Here is a 15837-nt window from a genome sequence, read left to right as displayed (position 1 = left end):
CATCCTCTACCTTGGACATAGCCAAGGTCAATTACTTCTTCATGGGAGACCATCAAGAGAGGTTTCTCTCAAGATTAGCCTCAGGCAAAAGTCAGTCACATCACTTTTTCAAAAGGAAGCTTTTTACTACCTTATTTCTATATGCCCCATCCAAGTTCCACACATTATACATAAACCCTTAAAATGATTGCATACTCAATTATCTCAATAAAGTTAATTATAGCTCATTACCGTGATGATGAAAGTAAGAAACAGACAACAGAATATTCCTGTTAAGGGTGAACCACTTCAGGAATGATGCCCTAGCAATGAAAGACGCATCAGCAAACACTGGCTCGGTGTCTTCTGTAGTTACTCTAAGTATTAACGAGTATGGATAATGTGTAAGGACATAACTGAAATTATGTAACTAGTTTACAGTCTTCAACCAACACAATAGTGTATGTTCTTCAAACACAACAATATGAAGTTTAATATAAAAGTATTTTAAAAAATGTAAGATATAAACAATATTTTTTCCCTTAACATATGTTTTTCTTCTCATAAATGACTTTCTGATAAAAGCAAAGAATGAGTCTCTTTCCCTTAGTGTCTGCTGGAGTGATCACACAGTAATAAAATTTAAATTTACATTCCTCAATATATGACTAATTATTTATATCTACTGATTATGTGCATCATTAAAGAGATAAAAGTAGAAAAATAAACTATTAGATAAAGGCAAAAAGAAGACCTAATATTTCTTCTTGTACCCCATGGTTAATCTTATACACCACCTGGGGTGTTCACCACCTTTGGGGAAGCAAATAGATAACTTCAGTTTTCCCTCTCTTGGCTTATTTTTTATTTTCTAAAGGATCACTGATGAAAAGAGGGAAGTTTGATTCAGTTGGTAGTATTATCCTGGCAAAATCTCACTACACGGTTATATTGTAAAACACACACACACACACACACACACCTGTCCAAGAAGTTGAAAAGTTCTTAACATTTTAGTTGGAAAATGGCATATAAACTATGACACACTATTTTTCATTCTTGCCTGATTTTGGTTTCTAATTTCATTATAGCTTAGCTGTTCTCATGTTTATGTTGCCAGACTTCAAAGTTTGTAACCAGTTGTGCCAATTCTTCCTAAGTGGTGGGTAAATGATGGATCAGCTTTGTTATCGACTCTAATGTGGGTGGACTGAGGACACAGCTGAAGAGTCAGGTTGCACAGCTGAAGCCTTAGAGGTGACATTTGGGAAATGTCCACTGGGAGCAGGGCTATTACAGGAGGGGACTACTTTAAGCAAAACTGGTACAAGGAGCTTACACAGTGGTTTCAAAAAATTCCTTGAGAACACTGAACAAAACAAATTATAAAAAATGTTGGCTTTCCTAATCAAGGATTCACTGTCAAAAAGTACTAATTATGACCAACACTATGCAAAAAGGCTACAACTAAAAACCTCTAACGGTTTTATTATTATAGGAACATTGCCTCCATGTTATAAAAGGGGCAGTGTACTAAACAGTTTTATGCCCAAAACAGATCCTTAACTCTAACATGCAACACATTTTAATGAAATTTAACAAGGGTACTTTAGCGAAGATTCAATTAGCAATATGGTTGGTTTCCTTGGAACTTAGAAGTGCTTTTGGGAGAACATTTAGATGGTGCAGAGTTCTAAACACAGCTGTTGGTATGTTTTGGCTAATGTTTATTTTGTGTGCATGTGCTAAATTTCTTTGTAGCAAACAGAGGCAATCAAAATCAATCCTTTATTCTCCTACATCTTTTCTCCCTCACACATGTACTCATTAGCCAGGTGCTACTTTCTGTGTGTTCCAACATTAATTAACTCATGTAAATCCTTATCAAAACCCTTTCTGGTACTTGTTCCTCAACTCAAGGTAAGTAAACTCAGAGGGGGTACCTAACAGGTACAGGTCCCACAGCCAGTGATGTGGGAGTTATTGTATTACAAGTTAGTCCATTTCTGTCATTTACCATCTTCCCTTCAGTCTTAAGCTATCAGAATATGGGGGGGAGGTGAAGAGGTGAAGAAAATTGATGTGATGGCCAACCTTCATGGCAGCAGCCCTTAGCAAGATCTCGTGGAGTTTATATCCCCCATATCATGCTTCTGATTATAATGACTCTTCCCCAACCTTAGTCCATTCACGATATATGATGATGGGCAGCATGTGTAAAGTGCCTATTTCATTAAAATGTACTGGCTGTATAAGAGTATCTCCTGATAGAAACATAAGTTTTTAATCTTAAGCAAGTATTTTTCAGGCTGTATCTGCCTGAAAACAAGGTAAAGTTGTCAATGAAAGATGAGATCAGAAATTCTTAATTTGGGTATGTCCCTGCAGTTTGACTAATTTTACTTGTTCCCAAAAAGAAAGTGTAAATACTGCAATTTACATAAAACAAAACAGACTCAGTAGTAGATTTACTCAAATCAGCAGCAGTCAAAGGGCACCGACCCATGCACAGTACTCAAGAAGAACAAGAGAATTCAAAAAGAAAAAGAAAATGAATCAATTTTGATGGTTAATTTGCATATTTCTCTTTTTCCTTTTCATCAAAGTGCCCTTTCCTTGTGTTTTTGTAACTTGACAAGGGTATAAATTCTGAAACAAAAGTGAAGCAATGACTTCAAATTAAGTCACTAATTCTAAAAATCAATTTAAGGCACTGATTTATTTTTTAATCATTTATTTTTTTTAAAAGAGTTTTATTTATTTACTTATTTATTTGACAGAGAAAGACAGTGAGAGAGGGAACACAAGCAGGGGGAGTGGAAGAGGGAGAAGCAGGCTTCCTGCTGAGCAGGGAGCCGGATGCGGGGCTAGATCCCAGGACCCTGGGATCATGACCTCAGTGAGCCAAAGGCAGACGCGTAATGACTGAGCCACCTGGGTGCCCCAAATGTACTGATTTTAAAGGCAGTTTTAAGAAGAAATGGCTAAGGACAATTCTTCCAAATAGAACTGAGAAAATAAACTTTTCCACAAAATTTACATTTAGAAAAAAGTCACCATTTCTACATTTGTACAAAATGGATATTTTATTATTGTTACAGGCCCCCAAGTATCTATTTATAGAAGTTAGTTATTCCTGTTCCTGGATTTATGTTAATTTAATGGCATGTGCAATGATATTAAATTAGTCATAATTTTTGGCCTAAATTTTAAATTGAGAATTCTGACTCATTTTTTATTTTTTAAAATAAGCACAAATACTGTGAATGAAAAAGCAAGTGCGTGTCATGAAATTAAGTCAATGACAAACTCTACTAACTTGGAATACATTCAATTTCCTCCTTGGTTACTAGTATAAACCCCAGGTTTTAATTATTTCCTGTTTGCTAACTCTGAATAATGGCCAAATTTAAGCAACCAAGCAGTTTATCTTTTTTTTTCTCTTTTTTTGAAATTTGAACATACACTGAGAGATTTGGGCAGGCACTTTGTGCATGTCAGGCAATCATAATCAGGAGCTTAATGTCTTCAGACATGTGGTCATATATGCTCTCAAAACACTGACCTCTGGGAAGAGCATTTATCAAATAGACCCAAGTAATAGTCCAAATCTAGGAAGCTACAATTGAGAAGGGCAGTAACAGATACAATGTTTTTAGTGGGGTCCTAATAGAATTTATTTATAGGGCTTAATCCTGGTAAATGCGTAGAAATGAATCACACCTAGACTTAGTTTCTTCATGAGCGGCACTAATTTCTAACCGGAAGGCACAGGATACAATGTTTATCAATTTAATTACACAGCAAGCTAATGGATATCACAAAATGTGTAGCGCTTTCTATGTCTGAGAAAAAACAAATACTGTTGGGAGAATCCTAAGAGTGTGGTATTCAGAAGGGACCTTTCACAGCTGGATCAAATCACCATTCCATTCAATTCCCTTTTGAACTGTTCTGATAAATGTTCCAATGAGTCCAACGTTCTAATAGTCATTGTGGCTGGCTACCAGAAAAAGAAAAAAAAATGAACATCATCTGCATATTTAGTTACACAGTTTAAATTTTCAAGTGATTTTGCTAGAAGAAATAGTTTGTAATTGCTCCTTGAGTACTGAGGAGAATTAAAAAAAAAAAATCAGGTAAATGCTAAGGATTAGGTTCTATTCATGGAAGAAACTAGGAAAAACCACCAGAGGAGGACTAACACAAAACAAAGAGCAAAAAAGGGGAGACTAAGTGAGGGAACAAAAGGATACAATTAAAAGCATTAAGTAAGCATTTTTTCCCCCTGGAATTCAAGGTTTTTCTTCATGTTGAGAATTTTCTTAGAGAATGATGAGGTGAGTAAAATTAGCGCATTTTCTTTCCTTCCTTCCTTTCTCTGCAAAGCCTCAAGTGCCACACTTCCTTGAGAGCTTTTAATTTATGCCCAGTCCCAGACATGAACCATGGACCACTCCAACAGGGGAGTGATGTAGCAGCCGGTGTGCTCAAAGTTTTGGTTTGGCCCCATTTAGGGATATGGAAAAGAAAAACAATCTCCCTGTTCTTCTTGGGAAACAATTGTAAATGCTTTCAGGTTGGTTTATAGCTAAGTGTTTGCAGCTATAATTCTGGGGGGTATTTCTGTAGATGTAGGATACTGTATTATAAGTTTTGTTTAGTTGTATTATTTGTATGCTATGACTAAGAACACAACACTTCTCCAGTAGAAATAAAAACAAATTATTGAAGCTTCAGAGCAAATCAGTTTTCCTGACCAAAGGGTTAATGCAAAGAGCTGAAGCTATTAATAGTCACAGGACATGAATTTTTAGCCAACACTAAGAGCTATTATTTTTGAGGCAAAATAAACAGACAAAACAAAAAGACTTGCAAAATTGAGAACTTTTTTCTCAATAAGATAGGAAAATGTATGTGTGTGTGTTTTTAAGATCTTATCTATTTATTTGACAGACAGAGACCACAAGTAGTCAGAGAGGCAGGCACAGAGAGAGGAGGAAGCAGGCTCCCTGCCAAGCAGACAGCCCAACGTGGGGCTCAATCCCAGGACCCTGAGATCACGACCCGAGCCGAAGGCAACGTCTTTAACCCACTGAGCCACCCAGGTGCCCCGAAAGGAAAATGTTTTTACCACTTTCTTGATCGCCTAGTGGAAATCTGAATGTATTGGTTATGGGTTGAATTGTGTCCCTTCAGAAAGATATGTGGAAGCCCTAACCTTCAGTGTCTCAGCATGTGACCTGATTTAGAAAGGTCTTCACAGAGGTGATCAAGTTAAAGACATCATCAGCATGGGCCCTAATTCAGTATAATGGGCACCCTTCTAAAAAGAGGAAGTTTGGACACAAACATAGACATGCACACGGGGAGAACACTGTGTGAAGACAGAGTTGTGTCTGCACATGCCAAGGAACTCGTAGAAGCCAGGAGGGAGGCCTGGAACAGATTTTTCTCCACAGCCTCAAGAGAGCACATGCCCCTGGCAACACACTGATTTGGAATTTCTGGCTTCCAGAATAGTGAGACAATAAATTTCTGTTGCTTTAAGCCCCTCTGTTTGCAACAGCAGCCCTAGAAAATGAATACATCTACCAAAAAAATTTCCCCTAAATTCAGAAATAAGAACCTCCCTAACAAAGGTGTCTCCATCTTACAAAAAGGTTGTCTGTGAAAATTCCTTTATAGATCTGCTATGACTAGAATTGATTTTTAACATTCACATGGGGATTTGATCTCCAGGACTGTAGTAAACTCCCATACATATGAACTATCTTCAATAAGTAGTCCAGATACAATATTTTAAAAAATTTTTAAAGATGAACTTTTGGCTATGTTTCAGTTAGAAACACATTTTACATCTTTATTCATACCCATAGAATGGGCACAAAATTTATCAAATTATCCTTTGTTTGGATAGTTCCTTTTCCTTCCTTCCTTCCTTTCTTCCTTCCTTCCTTCTTCTCTCTTGCTTTCCTTCCTTCTCTCTCTCTTTTTCTCTCTTCCTTCCCTTTCCCTTCCCCATCCTTTTACTTTCCTTTTCATTCTCTTTCTTGTAGGCTCCATACCCAGCCTGGAGCTCAACACCGGGGACTCAAATTCACAACCCTGAGATCAAGACCTTAGCCAAGATCAAGAGTGGGGCACTTAACCAACTGAGCCACCCAGGTGCCCTTGTTTGGATATTTTCTATTGTGTTACCTTTTACTTATGTAAAATTATGTAAAATACTGGTCACAACCTGCTACATTGATTTTATGACCACTAACAGGTCATGACCCACAGCTGAAAAACACTGCTCTAAAATACTGTGCCAACTACACTTCTTTCTTGCTTGATATATATAATGCACGCTCAATGAATGTTGTTGAATTAAGATCTATGTTCCCACTGGACGGAAACAAAACAAACACTCTTTCTCTGCCCTATTGCCAGAATCAGCTCCGGGCCAAAGTAGTACAGAACTTGTTCAGTCTGGATGACAGATAAGCAGAGAGGAAGCGGTCCCAGAAAAATCCAGTAGTGGGCATGACAACATAGTTCTAGAAAGCCTTGGGGAAGTTGACAGAGCACCTCCAAGTCTCGTTTTAAAGATTCTTTTCCTGGTTGACTCAGGAACACATAGTCTCTTTGGATTCTTCCCGATTTTATGACTATGACATTCTTTATCAGCCTGCGTCCTATCTTTAGAGTAAAAAAACATACCGGGAGGGAACAAATGAACATCTCATTCTATTTCACTCGCATCCACCTAACTACTTCCATCTCTGGATTCCCTTCTGATGAACTTCATTCAGAGATTTGAAAGGATGGAGGGTGTGCACAGTCAGGCTCCTCATCAGGGAGGGGGAGGTTCCTTTATCTTCTGTTGTGTCTCTCCCCTTACACTCAGAAAGTCCGGAGTGAAGCCGAACTACGTGCCTGACGCAGCCGGGAGGTGCACAGGGCACTTTGTGGGAGGTGTCTGCTGGAGACATGTGTTGAAGTCACAGAATGGACTCTCTGTAAAGAACTTTATTCCTATTCCCACATTTGGTCAATCACCAAATTGTGCTTATTCTACCCCCATCCACCAAAAAACAAAAAAAAACAAAACAAAAAACCAAAACAAAACAATTCCCTGCCGCCCATACCAGTTTATTGTTGATACTCTACCAGCTTCACACTCCTAGCTTAAAAGCCTCTGCCACTTTCCCATTGCTTTGGGATACAAACCAAAAGTCTGAATCTGGCACACAAGGTCCCTCCTCATCTAACATACCCCTGTAGACCACTCACTACACTTTTGTAAGTCCTCCTCTTTGTACGTGCTGTTCCCTCCGTCTTAAGCGTTTCCTCCACCTCTCTCGGCCTGGTGACTATTTCATCTTGCAGCTCAAGTGTCATCGAATCTGGAAAGCCATCTCTGGCACCCTGGAGGGGGTGATGCTTCTTCCTCCAGGCTCTGATACACTGTTCATAGCTATAAATGAGCAACACAGCACCAGAATTCGTGAGTTCAGATGCGTGCCTCACCTCCTGAATGTGTCTTTCTGTTTGTACCATCTCAAGCATCCAGCAGGGTACTAGAACACTCCAGGTGCTCAGTCAATGGTGAGGAAAATTAGCATCATCAAGACTTTGCTGAGTGCTGGGGCGCCTGGGTGGCTCAGTGGGTTAAGCCTCTGCCTTCTGCTCAGGTCATGATCTCAGGGTCCTGGGTGCTAATGCTACTCTTTGATATGATATTTTGAAAACATGCACTCTTTTTTTTTTTTTAAAGATTTTATTTATTTATTTGACAGACAGAGATCACAAGCAGGCAGAGAGGCAGGCAGAGAGAGAGAGGAGGAAGCAGGCTCCCCACCAAGCAGAGAGCCCGATGCAGGGCTCAATCTCAGGACCCTGGGATCATGACCTGAGTCAAAGGCAGAGGCTTTAACCCACTGAGCCACCCAGGCACCCACTATTTTGAAAACATGCACTGTTTCTTATTTGTAAAATTAACTGGGCCAGCTAGGAGCATTTTCAGATATGTGCATGTTGATTATTTTAAGTTATCCTATTCCCTTCTATTTAAAACTTAGTGAAATCACAACTATGCCATGGGTTTTCTCCCGTCCTTAAAAACAAGAAATTAATTTCTTTTCTTCAGCGGCACAACTGAGGTGGGAATTCTGCCACTATGCCAGTAATGTAAATGCTGTACTTTCTGTGGTGTAGAGGGAACCCAGAAACGGATGTGTTCAGGCAAGGTAATAGGGCCTTGCCACACACTCTATCTGTTTGTTCTGGCTTGAGAGCAGGAAAAGAAAATTATTTCATTTCACTGCAAACCCAAAGGTTGTTTGGGGCTTAAAGAACTTTTTGGTTTAGTCACAAAGCTATTTTCAAGGCAGCTGGAAGCTTTCATTTGTCTTTGAGATTCTTATTCAGAAAAGTGATGTGTATCACTGATTGCCTTTGGGAGGCAATAATTTAGAATGCTATGTACAGTCATTTTCTTTATGGTGGAGTTGATATTAGTAGATGAAAAAATATTTTTAGAACATGAATAAGTAAGTTAAAATATTTCCTGATCTTTAGTTAAATAGACTTAAAAGAATATGAGGATACATTCAGGGGGAAATAAGGAAAGAGTAAGTTATTTTTAGTAACTTAAAAAAGAGATAATTACCATTAGGGTGCCTGGATGGCTCAGTTGGTTAAGTGTCTGCCTTTGGCTCAGATCATGATCCCAGGATCCTGGGATCGAGTACTACCTCGGGCTCCCTGCTCAGCAGGGTGTCTGCCTCTCCCTCTGCCCCTGCTGCCTCTCCCTGCTAGCGCACTCTCTCTCTCAAATAAAGTCTTTAAAAAATTACCATTACAAAATCATTAATGGTTTGTTAATATAGATTTTATTTAACAGATATTAATTTCCCAGAGTGTTAAGTCTGAAAGTGGATTTCTTGAGGGAGACAAAAATATGCAGAGAGCAATGCAATTTATCCTCTCATCTTTCCCCTAATGAACCCTTCCTCTGCCGGATACAAGGGCTCATTCAGCATGTTTTGAGTAGCTACCATGCATCAGAGCCAATGAGAGGTGCTGCAGATACACAGCTAGTAAAATATGGCCTAAATCCTTACAGAATTTATAGGCCAGGGAGAGACAGAAACTTGAAATTTGATAATGACTATGAGAAAAGGATACACAGCTACTATGCGTTGAGGCCTCGCCATAACAAGTCAAGGCTTTGGGCTAAGAGCTTCACACACATTTTCTTAGTCGACCCTCAAAGAAATCTTTGAGAGAGGTATCACTAACTGGGTTTTTTTCAGATAAGCAAAACAAGTCTTAGAAAGGGTAATTCAGGGGGCGCCTGGGTGGCTCAGTGGTTTAAGTCGCTGCCTTCGGCTCGGGTCATGATCTCAGGGTCCTGGGATCGAGTCCCACGTCGGGCTCTCTGCTCTGAAGGGAGTCTGCTTCTTTCCTCTCACTCTCTCTGCCTGCCTCTTTGCCTACTTGTGATCTCTCTATGATAATTAAATAAAATCTTTAAAAAAAAAAAATAAAGGGTAATTCAGGGGCACCTGGGTGGCTCAGTGGGTTAAGCCTCTGCCTTCAGCTCGGATCATGGTCTCAGGGTCCTGGGATCGAGCCTCGCGTCGGGCTCTCTGCTCAGCGGGGAGCCTGTTTCCCCCTCTCTCTGCCGGCCTCTCTGCCTACTTGTGATCTCTCTCTCTTGTGTCAAATAAATAAATAAAATCTTAAAAAAAAAAAAAAGGGTAATTCACCAGGGGGAGGCCGGAGAGCCAGGCATGGGTGGGGTTCAAACCCAAGTGTGTGGAAGCCAGAGCTCCAGACCTGACACTCAAGCACCAAGCACTCTGGCAGGTTAGGTGACATGAGGGACACCGGGAATGAGCTTTGAGGGTCACGGAGGCATTAGCAGGAGGAAGAGAATGGACAGGGGACTCCTTAACAAAGAGAAGACACTGTGTGAGGGCAGGGGGTGGCACGCAGGGAGCTCAGCACTGTGGACGCGACAGGTGTGTGCCAGGCAGAGGCCCCCGGGCCAGGCACCCTGGAGTTTCTGCTAAGTCAAGGAACTGAAAATGAAGGAGAGTCACTGATAAAAATACTGCACAGTGTATCAATGGTCTGCTCTGGCTGGCTGCTGGTTCCTGATCTCGGTTTCAGGGGCTATTTTAATCTAGACGGCGAAGTTGTATTTCTTTCCATGATCATTTTGCTGACAGCAAAATACTGATGTATCACCTTAAGCTCTTTCGAAATGCTTAACTTTTCCTAGCATTTTAATTCTACTGAATATGATTTGAGTAAGGCAGTTCAGTTCTTTGTTTTTATTTCTATTGAGTTCGACTTTTCTGATTTCTGTTCTTACAGCTGATAAGAAAGTAGATGATTTCTTGACCCCAAACCTTAAAGGTTTTTATCAAATGTATCCTGTGCCTCTGCTCTCCGTTACTCCCCAGTATTTTTCTTTCTTCAGTTAGGTATCCTAATTTCAGAAATCGACTTCTTGGGCTTTTGTACTGTTTTCTCCTTCCTTCCTTGCTTGCTTGTCTGCTTCCTCCCTTCCTCTCTTCCCTTCCTTCCTTCCTGCCTGCCTTCCCCATCCCTCCCCAGCTATTTCCCGTTAACATGCCATTCTTAATGGGAGAAGTAAAAGCAGTTTCCACATCTGCCTAAGGGTCATAATGTAATGTCCAGATGAGGCAAATCTTTAGAGTCAGAAAGTGGATTAGTGGTTGCCTAGAGTTGGGATTGGGGGATTATAGGGAGATTGACAGTTGTTTTAGTTAGTTTGGGCTGTTCTAACAAGATACCACAGATGGGCAGCTTGAACAATAGAAACATTTACTTCTCACGGTTCTAGAGAAGGGAAGTCCAAGATTACGGTGCCAGCATAGTCAGGTTCTGGTGAGAATTCTCCCTGGCTTGCTGGCCGCCAAGTCCTTGCTATATCCTCCCATGGCGGGTTGGGAGGATGGGAAGGAGTGAGGAATTTGGCCGCCTTATCTCTTTATAAGGACACCAATCCTATTATGGGAATGCCACCTCTATGCCCTCATCCAAACCCAATTAGCCCCCAAAAGTCCCACCTCTAAATACCATCACACTGGAGATTAGAAATTAGAACTTCAACATGTAAATTTTGGGGGAACACATTCAGCCCACAATGGGGTTTGACAGCTAAAGAACACAGGGTTTCTTTTGGGTAATGAAGATATTCTAAATTGCTTGTAGTGATGGTTGCACAACCTAATAAGTATACCAAAAACCACTGAATTGTATACTCTATGCAGGTGAATTATATGGTTATATGAATTATATCTCAATAATGCTATTACCAAAAAAAGTTTAACTTCCAGTTCTTCTTAAAGAATAATCCTTTTAAAAGGTTTTATATAGTATAAACTATTTCTTGGCCATTTATTTTGATCATCACATAAATATATAATTATCATAGGGAAAAAAAAGCAGGATAGAAGGTTTTGAGAGTTTCAAGAAATTTGATTCCATAGTATTTTTTTTTTAAGAATTTATTTATTTGAGAGAGAGAGAGAGAGAAAATCTCCAGCAGACTCTCTACTGAGCATGGAGCTTGACAAGGGGCTCCATCTCATCACCCTGAGATCATGACCTGAGCTGAAATCAAGAGTCAGGCACTTAACTGAGCCACAAGGCACCCCAATTCTAATGACACTTTGTAATGACACTTCCTACAAACCATTCTTTAGGTCACTTTCCAATATTCATCCAGTGAAATGGAATGTAATGCTAGAGCATCACCTTCACTGTGTTAAACAGTCTTGCATTCAAGGAATTGAAAGGCATTGCAAGTATAAAAATCAAGAAAAAAAAAACACAAGAGAAAAGCAATATACTACTCTTTATGTCTGAATAGTCTATCATTTACAAAGAGCTATCATATTTTTTAACTCTAAAATTACCCCCATAAGTATGTCAAGTATTATCATCTCCTTTTATAGACTGAAGAAAATGACCTGACCAAATTCATATGGCTAGCTAGCTCTCAGTATCTGAGTCTGTTTTTATGATAGCAAGTTTACTACCCCTCCATCGCTTTCCCCACTGCTTTGTGCTGAATACCCAACACCTCCACTTTTTCCATGGTTAGACAGGGTGATCTCCGTAAAATTTAAAAATGTTCTCATCTTTGTTCAAAATATCTTCTTTATTTGGAGTACTTAGCAAATATGTATACTCCAGGGAAACTATAACTGTCCCATGAGAGTAGAGCCCACAGAAATCTTATTTCTTCAAATAGAGACTAGATTAGTGAAGTCTAAGTTTAGATACACAACCCCATAAGGGTTAACCCAGATTCGATGTGGGGCAGCTTTTAACTCCATCTTACACTGTCCCTGTGTAGGGGGTGGGAGGGTGGTGGTTTGCAAACTGGGAGTGCTATCCAAGTGTCAAGTTAGTAATAATACAGGTTTAGAGATAAATTAACTGGTGGTGTCACCACAGGCAGTAGAGGGCTCTCTAACACTACACAGAAGATACACAAGCAGGACCATCATTACCTGGGGTGTTTCCTGGTTAACTCCCACATCATTCCCATGCTACCAGTTTTCTTGTTTGCAAAAGGTTATTCTAATAACCGGTACTTAGTAAGACCGGATGAATTCCGCTGATAAGAGGTTTCAGTGAAGTTTTCCCTTGTTGGGTCCCTAATACATGCTAATTAACCCTGTTGCTCTGTATCTTCTCAAAAGAGCCATTGCAATTTGAAATTATGATGGATTTCACCATCATAAAAGAATCCGTAATATATATTGAATACCAAAATCTGATAGATGGAGTAATGAACAAGAAACTTACATAAATGTTCTTAATCTCGGTTTCCACTTTGACAAGTAAACCAGGGAAAGAACAGTATGCTAACACATGAAAGCAGATACCAATGCATTAAAACCAAAGGAATCTAAATTAATCACCAGGGTTCCTAACTTCATCTTCCATCATCATTCGTTGTGAATTAGTGGCTAATGGAAAGTTAATCTAGCAAATCAAAATACTGTTGTGAAAGTTGAGAGTTTTGTCATAGACATAAGACTTAGGGTTAAGATTTGTTTCTTAGGGGTGCCTGGGTGGCTCAGTGTGTTAAAGCCTCTGCCTTCGGCTCAGGTCATGATCCCAGGGTCCTGGGATCGAGCCCCACATCAGGTGCTCTGCTCAGTAGGGAGCCTGCTTCCACCTCTCTCTCTGCCTGTCTCTCTGCCTGCTTGTGATCTCTGTCTGTCAAATAAACAAATAAAATCTTAAAAAAAAAGAAAAAGGCTCAGTGGGTTAAAGATTTGTTTCTTAGCCTACTAAATCTTTTTATACATAAAATAGAGATTCTAACTACAGCCCACAAAATATAAGGAAAAAAGTCCCCTGGGATATAAATCATGCAAAAAGCCTGAGGTATATGTAAAGCCTGGAATCTGATAAAACATACTATCTCTTTAGTGACAGAAGGTGAACATAGTGACCTGAGTGAAGAAAAGTTTTTTTAAAGTAATCTCTACACCCCACGTGGAACTTGAACTCATGACCCTGAGATTAAGAGTCACATGCTCTACTGACTGAGTCAGCCAGGTGCTCCAAGAAAACTTATTTCAATTATTAATTTAATATGGTTTCCCCATTTATTTTATGATTATTTTATTTCTTTGGGGGAACTTTTTCAGATGGCAAGAATATCTGTATAGTGCAAAAGTGTACTGAGTTTTATCCTTTGTTATAAGAAGTACATATAGATATTTTAGTATTTTTAAAAAGAATGGAGACAGTCTAAACAACTCAACAGATATGTAATATGATCCCATCTTTAAGCCATTTAAAGTGAATTATAAGAACAGAGTTCCTTACTTTACAGAGGTTCACATTCTAAACATTCAACCTCTGCAGTTTTTTCTAAAGATCATGCGTTTCTAAACAGTCAACTCCATCCCTGAAGGTCTACAAATTACAATAGGTAATAAACAGATGGCAAAATACATTAAAGGGATCCAAAGTATTTATCTTTGTTATTCTCATCTCAGACACAGATTAGGAGTAACAAATTTATCTTCTACATAATTTCACAATATGCTAAGAAAGGCTAAAAAGTCACCCATGGAAACTGTAAGCTAAGCAGACATTAGGGTTAAAAACATGCCCTCTTATAAGATCATACACATAGGATGTTGTCCATGTTACCCATGTAACAGGCACATGTCTATTACTACACTAATTATCCTATCCATTACTGCACTCACCACATGTGTTGCAACTGTCTGGTAGCATGACTGCATCTGCCCTAGCATGTGACCTCTTTGAAGCAGAGCTTGTGTCTCAATTACCTCAGTATCCCTGGTAGTATATTTATATACTATGTAATATATTATATAATATATTAAACATATATATATAATATATGTTTAATATATTTGAGAATACTGTAAGCATGCTTTGTTGTTACAGATTTTAAAACTTTATTTATTTGAGAGAGAGAGAGAGAATGGGGCAGTGGGGCAGAGGGAGAAGGACACACACACACACACACACACACACACAATCCAAGCAGACTCTGCATTGGGCGTGAGCCTCAAGCAAAACTCTACCTCATGACCCTGAGATCCCGACCTGAGCAGAAACCAAGAGCCAGAGACTTAACTGACTGTGCCATTCAGGTGCCCATAGTATACTTTGTTCTAACAGGGAACACTAACACCTAGTAGATGAAAGCATGGATTATGAAAAAAACACTTATAAAGTCATGATATTAAAGATGTTATTTGGGGACGTTGAGTAGTATAGTGTTAGATTCTTATATATACCTGCTGTCAATGGCTTTACACAAGCTACAATCATTAACTAGAGTTTAGATAAGTGTTTCCCTGAGTGTGTGGACCATTTGTGTCAGATTTGCTTTCAGGAAGCTTGTTAAAAATGTATTTACTTTCCCTGTCACACCCAGATTCAGATTCAGTAAGTCCAGGGAAAGAGGGGAGCTTTTCCTATAAGCTGATTGATGTAAAAAAATTAGTTTCTCAGGTAATTCTCATGCATTTAAAGTATGAAAACCACTGGCCATTCTGCTCAGTACAAATAGGGAACATGAATTTGACTGATACTTCAAGCTATTCTTTTACTCACCCACTTTTAATTCAGTTTCTAGCCCCTTACTGCTCTCAAACAGAACTGAGCAAAGCACTCATGCCATCAGTCAACATGCATTTCACAAGGCTCTGCAAACTACATGCTTCAGGCAGCGTTAACAGCAGGGGCAGTCGCCAACTGTCATCATTACTAGAGACTCCCAGAAATCCTTAGCCTAAGGCACTGAACTGGGTTTGGAAGAAGCAGTTACACATGGGAACATAAAAGTTTTCTGCGTAAGCATCTAAATTCACGAGAGATCCTTAAGAAAGAGAACTACACAAACCTGTTCCTTGCCTTTAGGAGATTTATAATCAAAGGCAGGCATAGGCTGGAAGGGAAGAATGTAGGGTAATCAATCAAATGAAATTCTCAGAGCCAGAGAGCAGTGAATGCACCAATTAGTGTTCTTGAATGCAAATTCAAATTATTCCTCTTACAGAGGCTTACTGATAACGACTAACAATGCAAAATAATTCGGGAGGAAATTATGCTAATTTGATTTCAGCTTTCATTAACTCTCTAAGCAATGTTTTAGTGGTACAAAGATCTATTTTCTTAAAAATATTTACCAGTTACATTATCAAGAAACTTATCACAGAGTTCAGTAATAGCCAATATTCTTCTCTAGAAAATGATTGCTTAAGACCCTTAAGACTGAAGTCATTATAAGCAAAACAAGTTCCCAGTTATAAAGCTGGAAACCAAATC

The 15837-nt window shown here is 39.3% G+C and overlaps 1 protein-coding gene across 8 annotated transcripts in view; it reads right to left on the bottom strand.

The window, feature by feature from the left end:
* Positions 1 to 15837, bottom strand: part of FAM13A (family with sequence similarity 13 member A) — a 364348-nt gene that overhangs the window by 86813 nt on the left and 261698 nt on the right. The gene's annotated exons all lie outside the window — the stretch shown is intronic.

Source organism: Meles meles, chromosome 2 (genome assembly GCF_922984935.1).
Source record: "Meles meles chromosome 2, mMelMel3.1 paternal haplotype, whole genome shotgun sequence".
NCBI classification, from domain to species: Eukaryota; Metazoa; Chordata; class Mammalia; order Carnivora; family Mustelidae; genus Meles; species Meles meles.
This window is presented reverse-complemented; position numbering and strand designations above follow the sequence as displayed.